The 16790-nt window shown below is 40.8% G+C and overlaps 11 non-coding genes across 11 annotated transcripts; all 11 read right to left on the reverse strand.

The window, feature by feature from the left end:
• Positions 1–398: 398 nt before the first annotated feature.
• On the reverse strand, positions 399–480 carry trnas-aga (transfer RNA serine (anticodon AGA)). Its single transcript has one exon. It is a non-coding gene; the product is annotated as a tRNA-Ser (tRNA).
• Positions 481–2071: 1591 nt separating this feature from the next.
• Positions 2072–2153, reverse strand: trnas-uga (transfer RNA serine (anticodon UGA)). Its single transcript has one exon. It is a non-coding gene; the product is annotated as a tRNA-Ser (tRNA).
• Positions 2154–3373: 1220 nt separating this feature from the next.
• On the reverse strand, positions 3374–3455 carry trnas-aga (transfer RNA serine (anticodon AGA)). The gene has a single exon. It is a non-coding gene; the product is annotated as a tRNA-Ser (tRNA).
• A 1593-nt stretch (positions 3456–5048) lies between these two features.
• Positions 5049–5130, reverse strand: trnas-uga (transfer RNA serine (anticodon UGA)). Its single transcript has one exon. It is a non-coding gene; the product is annotated as a tRNA-Ser (tRNA).
• A 1592-nt stretch (positions 5131–6722) lies between these two features.
• trnas-uga (transfer RNA serine (anticodon UGA)) lies at positions 6723–6804 on the reverse strand. The gene has a single exon. It is a non-coding gene; the product is annotated as a tRNA-Ser (tRNA).
• A 1219-nt stretch (positions 6805–8023) lies between these two features.
• On the reverse strand, positions 8024–8105 carry trnas-aga (transfer RNA serine (anticodon AGA)). The gene has a single exon. It is a non-coding gene; the product is annotated as a tRNA-Ser (tRNA).
• Positions 8106–9698: 1593 nt separating this feature from the next.
• Positions 9699–9780, reverse strand: trnas-uga (transfer RNA serine (anticodon UGA)). The gene has a single exon. It is a non-coding gene; the product is annotated as a tRNA-Ser (tRNA).
• A 1592-nt stretch (positions 9781–11372) lies between these two features.
• trnas-uga (transfer RNA serine (anticodon UGA)) lies at positions 11373–11454 on the reverse strand. Its single transcript has one exon. It is a non-coding gene; the product is annotated as a tRNA-Ser (tRNA).
• A 1537-nt stretch (positions 11455–12991) lies between these two features.
• Positions 12992–13073, reverse strand: trnas-uga (transfer RNA serine (anticodon UGA)). The gene has a single exon. It is a non-coding gene; the product is annotated as a tRNA-Ser (tRNA).
• Positions 13074–14292: 1219 nt separating this feature from the next.
• On the reverse strand, positions 14293–14374 carry trnas-aga (transfer RNA serine (anticodon AGA)). The gene has a single exon. It is a non-coding gene; the product is annotated as a tRNA-Ser (tRNA).
• A 1592-nt stretch (positions 14375–15966) lies between these two features.
• trnas-uga (transfer RNA serine (anticodon UGA)) lies at positions 15967–16048 on the reverse strand. Its single transcript has one exon. It is a non-coding gene; the product is annotated as a tRNA-Ser (tRNA).
• Positions 16049–16790: the final 742 nt, after the last annotated feature.

Genomic DNA, 16790 nt, shown 5'->3' on the forward strand with positions numbered 1-16790 from the left:
GCACACTTGTCGATGCTTGACATTTAAAATGGGACTGATACAATGGGAAAAGTGTCCTACCGTGCTAATCGGAATAGGTGGTGGGTTTATGGAAATAAGAACATTGAGTACTACACACGTGGGGATAAATTCCACCCTTGTTGGACCTTAACATATCAAATTAAGATGATGCTATTGGAAAGGTGTTTGACCTCTTTGGATATGGGAATGGTACTTTGGTAATATAAGCAGTTTTCGGAAATTTGTATGTCGTTAAATTGTGAAAGAAACACGGTCCTTGTCCGACAAAACGGGGTTTGCAGAAATGCAACCGATCCATGTATATAAATGGGAATGTTACGTGATATGTTTTATTATATTCTGATATTAGAACATCAAGTTCCCTTCTAAAACGTACACGTTGGTGGGAGGATTTGAAGCTGCGAGGGGAGACCCCGATGGATTTCTAGTCCATCGCCTTAACCACTCGGCCACACCAACACAATGTCCCATGCACAGGTGCCATTTTCCAAGTACAATACAGATATTGCTACACTGCAGAAAACCATAAGCCACATGCACTCACACTTCCCATAGAAGCAGATGAGGTAGCCGACTGTTGAAGGAGATAGAATACTCATCCTTGTTGTTCTACATTGGTGAGTATGAATTCCATCTTTCTCGTGTCTTGGGAATTCCGATGCTTTTGTTCTGAGAGGGAATGTGTTCTACCTTGTCCCTCTGGATCTGTGGAGGTTTCTCCGAAATTACACGTGGCATTCAGAAATTTGAATCAGTCTTGAAATTGCAAAAGATCCTTAGATTCTCCTCTGAAAAGCTCACTTTGGCAGCAGGATAAGAACCTACGAGGGGACACCCCAGTGAATTTTTAGTCCATCACCCTGACCACTCGGCCACACCAACACAGTTGTCCTCCAGAGGTGACATTTTCTGATGACAATACATATTTTGCTAGGGGGCAAAATTCCATCAGCCCCAAGCACTCACTTTGATTCCATTGAAGCAGATGACGTTGCCGACTAATGGAGGAGAGAGAATACTCATCCTTTGTTTTCTGCATTTGTGAGTATGAATTCGATCTTCCTCGTGTCTTTGAAATTCCGATGGTTTTGTTCCGTGAAGCAATGTGTTCTACATTGTCCCTCAGGAGCTGAGGAGGTTTCTCCAAAAACAGGCACGGTTTTAAGAAGTTTGAATCAGTCTTTCATATACAAAAGAACCACGTTTTAAATCCAGTCCTGCTACAATTGAAGGTAGTTTACACTAATACAATGTTTCTTGACCGACAAAAGGTTCCAACTTGAGATGAGGTGGCTGAGTGGTTAAGGCAATGCATTGCTAATACATTGTGTTCTGCACACTCGCCGATACTTGACATTTAAAATGGGACTCATATAATGGGAAATGTGTCTTACCGTGTTAATCGGAATAGGAGGTGGGTCTATGGAAATAAGAACATTGTGTTCTACACACGTGGGTATAAATTCCACCCTCGATGGACCTTAACATATCAAATTATGATGATAATATTGGAAAGCTGTTTGACCTCTTTAGATATGGGAATAGTACTTTGGTAATATAAGCAGTTTTGAGAAATTTATGTCGGTAAATTGCCAAAAAGAAACACAGTCCTTGTCCGACAAAGGGCATTTGCAGAACTACGACCCTTCCATATGGATAAATGGGGATTTTACATGATATGTTTTGTTAAATTGTTGAAGACCCTAATCTGATATTAGAAGATAAAGTTACCTGCGGAAAGATACACTTTGGTGGCAGTATTCGAACATGCAAGGGGCGACCACAATGGATTTCTAGTCCATCGTCTTAACCACTCAGTCATCACAGTATGCCTGTTGTAGATGAGATTTTCCAAGTACAATACAGATTTTGCCAAATTGCCAAAGATCCATAGTCCAAACACTGTATTCGTCCAACAAAACACAGTTTACCCTAATACAACCATTCTTGTAGAATAATGTGGATTTTACATTTTGCATGATGCGATTTGTTCAACTGTTGAAAAGTCTTATCAGATGAGAGAACACCCGGTTCTCCTCTAAAAAGCCCACGTTGGCAGCAGGATTTGAACCTACGAGGGGAGACCCCAATGGATTTCAAGTCCATCGCCTTAACCACTCAGCCACACCAACAAAGTGTCCCCGTTGCAGGTTACATTTTCCAAGTACAATACAAATATTGCTACACTGCAGAAACCCATCAGCCACATGCACTCACTCCTCCCATTGAAGCAGATGAGGTTGCCGACTGTTGAAGGATCTAGAATACTCATCCTTGTTGTTCGACATTGGTGAGTATGAATTCCATCCTTCTCGTCGTGTCTTGGGAATTCCGATGCTTTTGTTCCGAGAGGGAATGTGTTCTACCTTGTCCCTCTGGATCTGTGGAGGTTTCTCCGAAATTACACGTGGCATTCAGAAATTTGAATCAGTTTTTTAATTGCAAAAGAAATGAAGTCTAAAAACAGTCTTGTTCGAGCAAAACTGAGTTTGTAATGTCCTTCAAGGAGATGTGCTAGGGGGCAGAAATCCATCAGCCCCAAGTTTGCAATGTCCTTCAAGATGTGGACGCTTATCTGATAATATAAGCACTCTTTTTGATCCCAGATGAGGTTGCCGACTAATGAAGGAGATAGAATACTCATCTTTTGTTTTCTACATTTGTGAGTATGAATTCCATCTTCCTCGTGTCTTTGAAATTCCGATGCTTTTGTTCCGTAAAGCAACGTGTTCTAGGTTGTCCCTCTGGAGTTGTGGCGGTTTCTCCAAAAACAGGCACGGTTTTCAGAAGTTTGAATCAGTCTTTCATATAAAAAAAAAAAACAAGGTTTAAATCCCGTCCTGCTGCAATTGAAGGTAGTTTACACTAATACGTTTCTTGACCGAAAAGAATTTCGAATTTGAGATAAGTTGGCTGAGTGGTTAAGACAATGGATTATTAATACATTGTGTTCTGCACACTTGTCGATACTTGACATTTAAAATGGGACTGATACAATGGGAAAAGTGTCCTACCGTGCTAATCGGAATAGGTGGTGGGTTTATGGAAATAAGAACATTGTGTACTACACACGTGGGGATAAATTCCACCCTTGTTGGACCTTAACATATCAAATTAAGATGATGCTATTGGAAAGGTGTTTGACCTCTTTGGATATGGGAATGGTACTTTGGTAATATAAGCAGTTTTCTGAAATTTGTATGTCGTTAAATTGTGAAAGAAACACGGTCCTTGTCCGACAAAACGGGGTTTGCAGAAATGCAACGGATCCATGTATATAAATGGGAATGTTACGTGATATGTTTTATTAAATTCTGATATTAGAACATCAAGTTCCCTTCTAAAACGTACACATTGGTGGCAGGATTTGAACCTGCGAGGGGAGACCCCAATGGATTTCTAGTCCATCGCCTTAACCACTCGGCCACACCAACACAATGTCCCATGAACAGGTGCCATTTTCCAAGTACAATACAGATATTGCTACACTGCAGAAAACCATAAGCCACATGCACTCACACTTCCCATAGAAGCAGATGAGGTAGCCGACTGTTGAAGGAGATAGGATACTCATCCTTGTTGTTCTACATTGGTGAGTATGAATTCCATCTTTCTCGTGTCTTGGGAATTCCGATGCTTTTGTTCTGAGAGGGAATGTGTTCTACCTTGTCCCTCTGGATCTGTGGAGGTTTCTCCGAAATTACACGTGGCATTCAGAAATTTGAATCAGTCTTGAAATTGCAAAAGATCCTTAGATTCTCCTCTGAAAAGCTCACTTTGGCAGCAGGATAAGAACCTACGAGGGGACACCCCAGTGAATTTTTAGTCCATCACCCTGACCACTCGGCCACACCAACACAGTTGCCCTCCAGAGGTGACATTTTCTGACGACAATACATATTTTGCTAGGGGGCAAAATTCCATCAGCCCCAAGCACTCACTTTGATTCCATTGAAGCAGATGACGTTGCCGACTAATGGAGGAGAGAGAATACTCATCCTTTGTTTTCTGCATTTGTGAGTATGAATTCGATCTTCCTCGTGTCTTTGAAATTCCGATGCTTTTGTTCCGTGAAGCAATGTGTTCTACATTGTCCCTCTGGAGCTGAGGAGGTTTCTCCAAAAACAGGCACGGTTTTCAGAAGTTTGAATCAGTCTTTCATATCCAAAAGAACCACGTTTTAAATCCAGTCCTGCTACAATTGAAGGTAGTTTACACTAATACAATGTTTCTTGACCGACAAAAGGTTCCAAATTGAGATGAGGTGGCTGAGTGGTTAAGGCAATGCATTGCTAATACATTGTGTTCTGCACACTCGCCGATACTTGACATTTAAAATGGGACTCATATAATGGGAAATGTGTCTTACCGTGTTAATCGGAATAGGAGGTGGGTCTATGGAAATAAGAACATTGTGTTCTACACAAGTGGGTATAAATTCCACCCTCGATGGACCTTAACATATCAAATTATGATGATAATATTGGAAAGGTGTTTGACCTCTTTAGATATGGGAATAGTACTTTGGTAATATAAGCAGTTTTGAGAAATTTATGTCGTTAAATTGCCAAAAAGAAACACAGTCCTTGTCCGACAAAGGGCATTTGCAGAACTACGACCCTTCCATATGGATAAATGGGGATTTTACATGATATGTTTTGTTAAATTGTTGAAGACCCTAATCTGATATTAGAAGATAAAGTTTTACCTGCGGAAAGATACACTTTGGTGGCAGTATTCGAACATGCAAGGGGCGACCACAATGGATTTCTAGTCCATCGTCTTAACCACTCAGTCATCACAGTATGCCTGTTGTAGGTGAGATTTTCCAAGTACAATACAGATTTTGCCAAATTGCCAAAGATCCATAGTCCAAACACTGTATTCGTCCAACAAAACACAGTTTACCCTAATACAACCATTCTTGTAGAATAATGTGGATTTTACATTTTGCATGATGCGATTTGTTCAACTGTTGAAAAGTCTTATCAGATGAGAGAACACCCGGTTCTCCTCTAAAAAGCCCACGTTGGCAGCAGGATTTGAACCTACGAGGGGAGACCCCAATGGATTTCAAGTCCATCGCCTTAACCACTCGGCCACACCAACAAAGTGTCCCTGTTGCAGGTTACATTTTCCAAGTCTAATACAAATATTGCTACACTGCAGAAACCCATCAGCCACATGCACTCACTCCTCCCATTGAAGCAGATGAGGTTGCCGACTGTTGAAGGATCTAGAATACTCATCCTTGTTGTTCGACATTGGTGAGTATGAATTCCATCTTTCTCGTGTCTTGGGAATTCCGATGCTTTTGTTCTGAGAGGGAATGTGTTCTACCTTGTCCCTCTGGATCTGAGGAGGTTTCTCCGAAATTACACGTGGCATTCAGAAATTTGAATCAGTCTTGAAATTGCAAAAGATCCTTAGATTCTCCTCTGAAAAGCTCACTTTGGCAGCAGGATAAGAACCTACGAGGGGACACCCAAGTGAATTTTTAGTCCATCACCCTGACCACTCGGCCACACCAACACAGTTGCCCTCCAGAGGTGACATTTTCTGACGACAATACATATTTTGCTAGGGGGCAAAATTCCATCAGCCCCAAGCACTCACTTTGATTCCATTGAAGCAGATGACGTTGCCGACTAATGGAGGAGAGAGAATACTCATCCTTTGTTTTCTGCATTTGTGAGTATGAATTCGATCTTCCTCGTGTCTTTGAAATTCCGATGCTTTTGTTCCGTGAAGCAATGTGTTCTACATTGTCCCTCTGGAGCTGAGGAGGTTTCTCCAAAAACAGGCACGGTTTTAAGAAGTTTGAATCAGTCTTTCATATACAAAAGAACCACGTTTTAAATCCAGTCCTGCTATAATTGAAGGTAGTTTACACTAATACAATGTTTCTTGACCGACAAAAGGTTCCAACTTGGGATGAGGTGGCTGAGTGGTTAAGGCAATGCATTGCTAATACATTGTGTTCTGCACACTCGCCGATACTTGACATTTAAAATGGGACTCATATAATGGGAAATGTGTCTTACCGTGTTAATCGGAATAGGAGGTGGGTCTATGGAAATAAGAACATTGTGTTCTACACAAGTGGGTATAAATTCCACCCTCGCTGGACCTTAACATATCAAATTATGATGATAATATTGGAAAGGTGTTTGACCTCTTTAGATATGGGAATAGTACTTTGGTAATATAAGCAGTTTTGAGAAATTTATGTCGTTAAATTGCCAAAAAGAAACACAGTCCTTGTCCGACAAAAGGGCATTTGCAGAACTACGACCCTTCCATATGGATAAATGGGGATTTTACATGATATGTTTTGATAAATTGTTGAAGACCCTAATCTGATATTAGAAGATAAAGTTACCTGCGGAAAGGTACACTTTGGTGGCAGTATTCGAACATGCAAGGGGCGACCACAATGGATTTCTAGTCCATCGTCTTAACCACTCAGTCATCACAGTATGCCAGTTTTAGGTGAGATTTTCCAAGTACAATACAGATTTTGCCAAATTGCCAAAGATCCATAGTCCAAACACTGTATTCGTCCAACAAAACACAGTTTACCCTAATACAACCATTCTTGTAGAATAATGTGGATTTTACATTTTGCATGATGCGATTTGTTCAACTGTTGAAAAGTCTTATCAGATGAGAGAACACCCGGTTCTCCTCTAAATAGCCCACGTTGGCAGCAGGATTTGAACCTACGAGGGGAGACCCCAATGGATTTCAAGTCCATCGCCTTAACCACTCGGCCACACCAACAAAGTGTCCCCGTTGCAGGTTACATTTTCCAAGTCTAATACAAATATTGCTACACTGCAGAAACCCATCAGCCACATGCACTCACTCCTCCCATTGAAGCAGATGAGGTTGCCGACTGTTGAAGGATCTAGAATACTCATCCTTGTTGTTCGACATTGGTGAGTATGAATTCCATCTTTCTCGTGTCTTGGGAATTCCGATGCTTTTCTTCTGAGAGGGAATGTGTTCTACCTTGTCCCTCTGGATCTGTGGAGGTTTCTCCCAAATTACACGTGGCATTCAGAAAATTGAATCAGTTTTTTAATTGCAAAAGAAATTAAGTCTAAAAACAGTCTTGTTCGAGCAAAACTGGGTTTGTAATGTCCTTCAAGGAGATGTGCTAGGGGGCAGAAATCCATCAGCCCCAAGTTTGTAATGTCCTTCAAGATGTGGACGCTTATCTGATAATATAAGCACTCTTTTTGATCCCAGATGAGGTTGCCGACTAATGAAGGAGATAGAATACTCATCTTTTGTTTTCCACATTTGTGAGTATGAATTCCATCTTCCTCGTGTCTTTGAAATTCCGATGCTTTTGTTCCGTAAAGCAACGTGTTCTAGGTTGTCCCTCTGGAGTTGTGGCGGTTTCTCCAAAAACAGGCACGGTTTTCAGAAGTTTGAATCAGTCTTTCATATAAAAAAAAAAAAAACAAGGTTTAAATCCCGTCCTGCTGCAATTGAAGGTAGTTTACACTAATACGTTTCTTGACCGAAAAGAATTTCGAACTTGAGATAAGTTGGCTGAGTGGTTAAGACAATGGATTATTAATACATTGTGTTCTGCACACTTGTCGATACTTGACATTTAAAATGGGACTGATACAATGGGAAAAGTGTCCTACCGTGCTAATCGGAATAGGTGGTGGGTTTATGGAAATAAGAACATTGTGTACTACACACGTGGGGATAAATTCCACCCTTGTTGGACCTTAACATATCAAATTAAGATGATGCTATTGGAAAGGTGTTTGACCTCTTTGGATATGGGAATGGTACTTTGGTAATATAAGCAGTTTTCTGAAATTTGTATGTCGTTAAATTGTGAAAGAAACACGGTCCTTGTCCGACAAAACGGGGTTTGCAGAAATGCAACCGATCCATGTATATAAATGGGAATGTTACGTGATATGTTTTATTAAATTCTGATATTAGAACATCAAGTTCCCTTCTAAAACGTACACATTGGTGGCAGGATTTGAACCTGCGAGGGGAGACCCCAATGGATTTCTAGTCCATCGCCTTAACCACTCGGCCACACCAACACAATGTCCCATGAACAGGTGCCATTTTCCAAGTACAATACAGATATTGCTACACTGCAGAAAACCATAAGCCACATGCACTCACACTTCCCATAGAAGCAGATGAGGTAGCCGACTGTTGAAGGAGATAGGATACTCATCCTTGTTGTTCTACATTGGTGAGTATGAATTCCATCTTTCTCGTGTCTTGGGAATTCCGATGCTTTTGTTCTGAGAGGGAATGTGTTCTACCTTGTCCCTCTGGATCTGTGGAGGTTTCTCCGAAATTACACGTGGCATTCAGAAATTTGAATCAGTCTTGAAATTGCAAAAGATCCTTAGATTCTCCTCTGAAAAGCTCACTTTGGCAGCAGGATAAGAACCTACGAGGGGACACCCCAGTGAATTTTTAGTCCATCACCCTGACCACTCGGCCACACCAACACAGTTGCCCTCCAGAGGTGACATTTTCTGACGACAATACATATTTTGCTAGGGGGCAAAATTCCATCAGCCCCAAGCACTCACTTTGATTCCATTGAAGCAGATGACGTTGCCGACTAATGGAGGAGAGAGAATACTCATCCTTTGTTTTCTGCATTTGTGAGTATGAATTCGATCTTCCTCGTGTCTTTGAAATTCCGATGCTTTTGTTCCGTGAAGCAATGTGTTCTACATTGTCCCTCTGGAGCTGAGGAGGTTTCTCCAAAAACAGGCACGGTTTTCAGAAGTTTGAATCAGTCTTTCATATCCAAAAGAACCACGTTTTAAATCCAGTCCTGCTACAATTGAAGGTAGTTTACACTAATACAATGTTTCTTGACCGACAAAAGGTTCCAACTTGAGATGAGGTGGCTGAGTGGTTAAGGCAATGCATTGCTAATACATTGTGTTCTGCCCACTCGCCGATACTTGACATTTAAAATGGGACTCATATAATGGGAAATGTGTCTTACCGTGTTAATCGGAATAGGAGGTGGGTCTATGGAAATAAGAACATTGTGTTCTACACAAGTGGGTATAAATTCCACCCTCGATGGACCTTAACATATCAAATTATGATGATAATATTGGAAAGGTGTTTGACCTCTTTAGATATGGGAATAGTACTTTGGTAATATAAGCAGTTTTGAGAAATTTATGTCGTTAAATTGCCAAAAAGAAACACAGTCCTTGTCCGACAAAGGGCATTTGCAGAACTACGACCCTTCCATATGGATAAATGGGGATTTTACATGATATGTTTTGTTAAATTGTTGAAGACCCTAATCTGATATTAGAAGATAAAGTTTTACCTGCGGAAAGATACACTTTGGTGGCAGTATTCGAACATGCAAGGGGCGACCACAATGGATTTCTAGTCCATCGTCTTAACCACTCAGTCATCACAGTATGCCTGTTGTAGGTGAGATTTTCCAAGTACAATACAGATTTTGCCAAATTGCCAAAGATCCATAGTCCAAACACTGTATTCGTCCAACAAAACACAGTTTACCCTAATACAACCATTCTTGTAGAATAATGTGGATTTTACATTTTGCATGATGCGATTTGTTCAACTGTTGAAAAGTCTTATCAGATGAGAGAACACCCGGTTCTCCTCTAAAAAGCCCACGTTGGCAGCAGGATTTGAACCTACGAGGGGAGACCCCAATGGATTTCAAGTCCATCGCCTTAACCACTCGGCCACACCAACAAAGTGTCCCCGTTGCAGGTTACATTTTCCAAGTCTAATACAAATATTGCTACACTGCAGAAACCCATCAGCCACATGCACTCACTCCTCCCATTGAAGCAGATGAGGTTGCCGACTGTTGAAGGATCTAGAATACTCATCCTTGTTGTTCGACATTGGTGAGTATGAATTCCATCTTTCTCGTGTCTTGGGAATTCCGATGCTTTTGTTCTGAGAGGGAATGTGTTCTACCTTGTCCCTCTGGATCTGAGGAGGTTTCTCCGAAATTACACGTGGCATTCAGAAATTTGAATCAGTCTTGAAATTGCAAAAGATCCTTAGATTCTCCTCTGAAAAGCTCACTTTGGCAGCAGGATAAGAACCTACGAGGGGACACCCAAGTGAATTTTTAGTCCATCACCCTGACCACTCGGCCACACCAACACAGTTGCCCTCCAGAGGTGACATTTTCTGACGACAATACATATTTTGCTAGGGGGCAAAATTCCATCAGCCCCAAGCACTCACTTTGATTCCATTGAAGCAGATGACGTTGCCGACTAATGGAGGAGAGAGAATACTCATCCTTTGTTTTCTGCATTTGTGAGTATGAATTCGATCTTCCTCGTGTCTTTGAAATTCCGATGCTTTTGTTCCGTGAAGCAATGTGTTCTACATTGTCCCTCTGGAGCTGAGGAGGTTTCTCCAAAAACAGGCACGGTTTTAAGAAGTTTGAATCAGTCTTTCATATACAAAAGAACCACGTTTTAAATCCAGTCCTGCTATAATTGAAGGTAGTTTACACTAATACAATGTTTCTTGACCGACAAAAGGTTCCAACTTGGGATGAGGTGGCTGAGTGGTTAAGGCAATGCATTGCTAATACATTGTGTTCTGCACACTCGCCGATACTTGACATTTAAAATGGGACTCATATAATGGGAAATGTGTCTTACCGTGTTAATCGGAATAGGAGGTGGGTCTATGGAAATAAGAACATTGTGTTCTACACAAGTGGGTATAAATTCCACCCTCGCTGGACCTTAACATATCAAATTATGATGATAATATTGGAAAGGTGTTTGACCTCTTTAGATATGGGAATAGTACTTTGGTAATATAAGCAGTTTTGAGAAATTTATGTCGTTAAATTGCCAAAAAGAAACACAGTCCTTGTCCGACAAAAGGGCATTTGCAGAACTACGACCCTTCCATATGGATAAATGGGGATTTTACATGATATGTTTTGATAAATTGTTGAAGACCCTAATCTGATATTAGAAGATAAAGTTACCTGCGGAAAGGTACACTTTGGTGGCAGTATTCGAACATGCAAGGGGCGACCACAATGGATTTCTAGTCCATCGTCTTAACCACTCAGTCATCACAGTATGCCAGTTTTAGGTGAGATTTTCCAAGTACAATACAGATTTTGCCAAATTGCCAAAGATCCATAGTCCAAACACTGTATTCGTCCAACAAAACACAGTTTACCCTAATACGACCATTCTTGTAGAATAATGTGGATTTTACATTTTGCATGATGCGATTTGTTCAACTGTTGAAAAGTCTTATCAGATGAGAGAACACCCGGTTCTCCTCTAAATAGCCCACGTTGGCAGCAGGATTTGAACCTACGAGGGGAGACCCCAATGGATTTCAAGTCCATCGCCTTAACCACTCGGCCACACCAACAAAGTGTCCCCGTTGCAGGTTACATTTTCCAAGTCTAATACAAATATTGCTACACTGCAGAAACCCATCAGCCACATGCACTCACTCCTCCCATTGAAGCAGATGAGGTTGCCGACTGTTGAAGGATCTAGAATACTCATCCTTGTTGTTCGACATTGGTGAGTATGAATTCCATCTTTCTCGTGTCTTGGGAATTCCGATGCTTTTCTTCTGAGAGGGAATGTGTTCTACCTTGTCCCTCTGGATCTGTGGAGGTTTCTCCCAAATTACACGTGGCATTCAGAAAATTGAATCAGTTTTTTAATTGCAAAAGAAATTAAGTCTAAAAACAGTCTTGTTCGAGCAAAACTGGGTTTGTAATGTCCTTCAAGGAGATGTGCTAGGGGGCAGAAATCCATCAGCCCCAAGTTTGTAATGTCCTTCAAGATGTGGACGCTTATCTGATAATATAAGCACTCTTTTTGATCCCAGATGAGGTTGCCGACTAATGAAGGAGATAGAATACTCATCTTTTGTTTTCCACATTTGTGAGTATGAATTCCATCTTCCTCGTGTCTTTGAAATTCCGATGCTTTTGTTCCGTAAAGCAACGTGTTCTAGGTTGTCCCTCTGGAGTTGTGGCGGTTTCTCCAAAAACAGGCACGGTTTTCAGAAGTTTGAATCAGTCTTTCATATAAAAAAAAAAAAACAAGGTTTAAATCCCGTCCTGCTGCAATTGAAGGTAGTTTACACTAATACGTTTCTTGACCGAAAAGAATTTCGAACTTGAGATAAGTTGGCTGAGTGGTTAAGACAATGGATTATTAATACATTGTGTTCTGCACACTTGTCGATACTTGACATTTAAAATGGGACTGATACAATGGGAAAAGTGTCCTACCGTGTTAATCGGAATAGGAGGTGGGTCTATGGAAATAAGAACATTGTGTTCTACACAAGTGGGTATAAATTCCACCCTCGCTGGACCTTAACATATCAAATTATGATGATAATATTGGAAAGGTGTTTGACCTCTTTAGATATGGGAATAGTACTTTGGTAATATAAGCAGTTTTGAGAAATTTATGTCGTTAAATTGCCAAAAAGAAACACAGTCCTTGTCCGACAAAAGGGCATTTGCAGAACTACGACCCTTCCATATGGATAAATGGGGATTTTACATGATATGTTTTGATAAATTGTTGAAGACCCTAATCTGATATTAGAAGATAAAGTTACCTGCGGAAAGGTACACTTTGGTGGCAGTATTCGAACATGCAAGGGGCGACCACAATGGATTTCTAGTCCATCGTCTTAACCACTCAGTCATCACAGTATGCCAGTTTTAGGTGAGATTTTCCAAGTACAATACAGATTTTGCCAAATTGCCAAAGATCCATAGTCCAAACACTGTATTCGTCCAACAAAACACAGTTTACCCTAATACAACCATTCTTGTAGAATAATGTGGATTTTACATTTTGCATGATGCGATTTGTTCAACTGTTGAAAAGTCTTATCAGATGAGAGAACACCCGGTTCTCCTCTAAATAGCCCACGTTGGCAGCAGGATTTGAACCTACGAGGGGAGACCCCAATGGATTTCAAGTCCATCGCCTTAACCACTCAGCCACACCAACAAAGTGTCCCCCTTGAAGGTTACATTTTCCAAGTCTAATACAAATATTGCTACACTGCAGAAACCCATCAGCCACATGCACTCACTCCTCCCATTGAAGCAGATGAGGTTGCCGACTGTTGAAGGATCTAGAATACTCATCCTTGTTGTTCGACATTGGTGAGTATGAATTCCATCTTTCTCGTGTCTTGGGAATTCCGATGCTTTTCTTCTGAGAGGGAATGTGTTCTACCTTGTCCCTCTGGATCTGTGGAGGTTTCTCCCAAATTACACGTGGCATTCAGAAAATTGAATCAGTTTTTTAATTGCAAAAGAAATTAAGTCTAAAAACAGTCTTGTTCGAGCAAAACTGGGTTTGTAATGTCCTTCAAGCAGATGTGCTAGGGGGCAGAAATCAATCAGCCCCAAGTTTGTAATGTCCTTCAAGATGTGGACGCTTATATGATAATATAAGCACTCTTTTTGATCCCAGATGAGGTTGCCGACTAATGAAGGAGATAGAATACTCATCTTTTGTTTTCTACATTTGTGAGTATGAATTCCATCTTCCTCGTGTCTTTGAAATTCCGATGCTTTTGTTCCGTAAAGCAACGTGTTCTAGGTTGTCCCTCTGGAGTTGTGGCGGTTTCTCCAAAAACAGGCACGGTTTTCAGAAGTTTGAATCAGTCTTTCATATAAAAAAAAAAAAAACAAGGTTTAAATCCCGTCCTGCTGCAATTGAAGGTAGTTTACACTAATACGTTTCTTGACCGAAAAGAATTTCGAACTTGAGATAAGTTGGCTGAGTGGTTAAGACAATGGATTATTAATACATTGTGTTCTGCACACTTGTCGATACTTGACATTTAAAATGGGACTGATACAATGGGAAAAGTGTCCTACCGTGCTAATCGGAATAGGTGGTGGGTTTATGGAAATAAGAACATTGTGTACTACACACGTGGGGATAAATTCCACCCTTGTTGGACCTTAACATATCAAATTAAGATGATGCTATTGGAAAGGTGTTTGACCTCTTTGGATATGGGAATGGTACTTTGGTAATATAAGCAGTTTTCGGAAATTTGTATGTCGTTAAATTGTGAAAGAAACACGGTCCTTGTCCGACAAAACGGGGTTTGCAGAAATGCAACCGATCCATGTATATAAATGGGAATGTTACGTGATATGTTTTATTAAATTCTGATATTAGAACATCAAGTTCCCTTCTAAAACGTACACGTTGGTCGCAGGATTTGAACCTGCGAGGGGAGACCCCAATGGATTTCTAGTCCATCGCCTTAACCACTCGGCCACACCAACACAATGTCCCATGAACAGGTGCCATTTTCCAAGTACAATACAGATATTGCTACACTGCAGAAAACCATAAGCCACATGCACTCACACTTCCCATAGAAGCAGATGAGGTAGCCGACTGTTGAAGGAGATAGGATACTCATCCTTGTTGTTCTACATTGGTAAGTATGAATTCCATCTTTCTCGTGTCTTGGGAATTCCGATGCTTTTGTTCTGAGAGGGAATGTGTTCTACCTTGTCCCTCTCGATCTGTGGAGGTTTCTCCGAAATTACACGTGGCATTCAGAAATTTGAATCAGTCTTGAAATTGCAAAAGATCCTTAGATTCTCCTCTGAAAAGCTCACTTTGGCAGCAGGATAAGAACCTACGAGGGGACACCCCAGTGAATTTTTAGTCCATCACCCTGACCACTCGGCCACACCAACACAGTTGCCCTCCAGAGGTGACATTTTCTGACGACAATACATATTTTGCTAGGGGGCAAAATTCCATCAGCCCCAAGCACTCACTTTGATTCCATTGAAGCAGATGACGTTGCCGACTAATGGAGGAGAGAGAATACTCATCCTTTGTTTTCTGCATTTGTGAGTATGAATTCGATCTTCCTCGTGTCTTTGAAATTCCGATGCTTTTGTTCCGTGAAGCAATGTGTTCTACATTGTCCCTCTGGAGCTGAGGAGGTTTCTCCAAAAACAGGCACGGTTTTCAGAAGTTTGAATCAGTCTTTCATATCCAAAAGAACCACGTTTTAAATCCAGTCCTGCTACAATTGAAGGTAGTTTACACTAATACAATGTTTCTTGACCGACAAAAGGTTCCAACTTGAGATGAGGTGGCTGAGTGGTTAAGGCAATGCATTGCTAATACATTGTGTTCTGCACACTCGCCGATACTTGACATTTAAAATGGGACTCATATAATGGGAAATGTGTCTTACCGTGTTAATCGGAATAGGAGGTGGGTCTATGGAAATAAGAACATTGTGTTCTACACAAGTGGGTATAAATTCCACCCTCGCTGGACCTTAACATATCAAATTATGATGATAATATTGGAAATGTGTTTGACCTCTTTAGATATGGGAATAGTACTTTGGTAATATAAGCAGTTTTGAGAAATTTATGTCGTTAAATTGCCAAAAAGAAACACAGTCCTTGTCCGACAAAAGGGCATTTGCAGAACTACGACCCTTCCATATGGATAAATGGGGATTTTACATGATATGTTTTGATAAATTGTTGAAGACCCTAATCTGATATTAGAAGATAAAGTTACCTGCGGAAAGATACACTTTGGTGGCAGTATTCGAACATGCAAGGGGCGACCACAATGGATTTCTAGTCTATTGTCTTAACCACTCAGTCATCACAGTATGCCAGTTTTAGGTGAGATTTTCCAAGTACAATACAGATTTTGCCAAATTGCCAAAGATCCATAGTCCAAACACTGTATTCGTCCAACAAAACACAGTTTACCCTAATACAACCATTCTTGTAGAATAATGTGGATTTTATATTTTGCATGATGCGATTTGTTCAACTGTTGAAAAGTCTTATCAGATGAGAGAACACCCGGTTCTCCTCTAAAAAGCCCACGTTGGCAGCAGGATTTGAACCTACGAGGGGAGACCCCAATGGATTTCAAGTCCATCGCCTTAACCACTCAGCCACACCAACAAAGTGTCCCCCTTGAAGGTTACATTTTCCAAGTCTAATACAAATATTGCTACACTGCAGAAACCCATCAGCCACATGCACTCACTCCTCCCATTGAAGCAGATGAGGTTGCCGACTGTTGAAGGATCTAGAATACTCATTCTTGTTGTTCGACATTGGTGAGTATGAATTCCATCTTTCTCGTGTCTTGGGAATTCCGATGCTTTTGTTCCGTGAGGCGATGTGTTCTACCTTGTCCCTCTAGATCTGTGGAGGTTTCTCCCAAATTATACGTGGCATTCAGAAAATTGAATCAGTTTTTTAATTGCAAAAGAAATTAAGTCTAAAAACAGTCTTGTTCGAGCAAAACTGGGTTTGTAATGTCCTTCAAGGAGATGTGCTAGGGGGCAGAAATCCATCAGCCCCAAGTTTGTAATGTCCTTCAAGATGTGGACGCTTATCTGATAATATAAGCACTCTTTTTGATCCCAGATGAGGTTGCCGACTAATGAAGGAGATAGAATACTCATCTTTTGTTTTCTACATTTGTGAGTATGAATTCCATCTTCCTCGTGTCTTTGAAATTCCGATGCTTTTGTTCCGTAAAGCAACGTGTTCTAGGTTGTCCCTCTGGAGTTGTGGCGGTTTCTCTAAAAACAGGCACGGTTTTCAGAAGTTTGAATCAGTCTTTCATATAAAAAAAAAACAAGGTTTAAATCCCGTCCTGCTGCAATTGAAGGTAGTTTACACTAATACGTTTCTT

Source organism: Idiotropiscis lumnitzeri, chromosome 19 (assembly GCF_059441095.1).
Source record: "Idiotropiscis lumnitzeri isolate Australia: NSW breed Sydney's pygmy pipehorse chromosome 19, RoL_Ilum_1.0, whole genome shotgun sequence".
NCBI classification, from domain to species: domain Eukaryota; kingdom Metazoa; phylum Chordata; class Actinopteri; order Syngnathiformes; family Syngnathidae; genus Idiotropiscis; species Idiotropiscis lumnitzeri.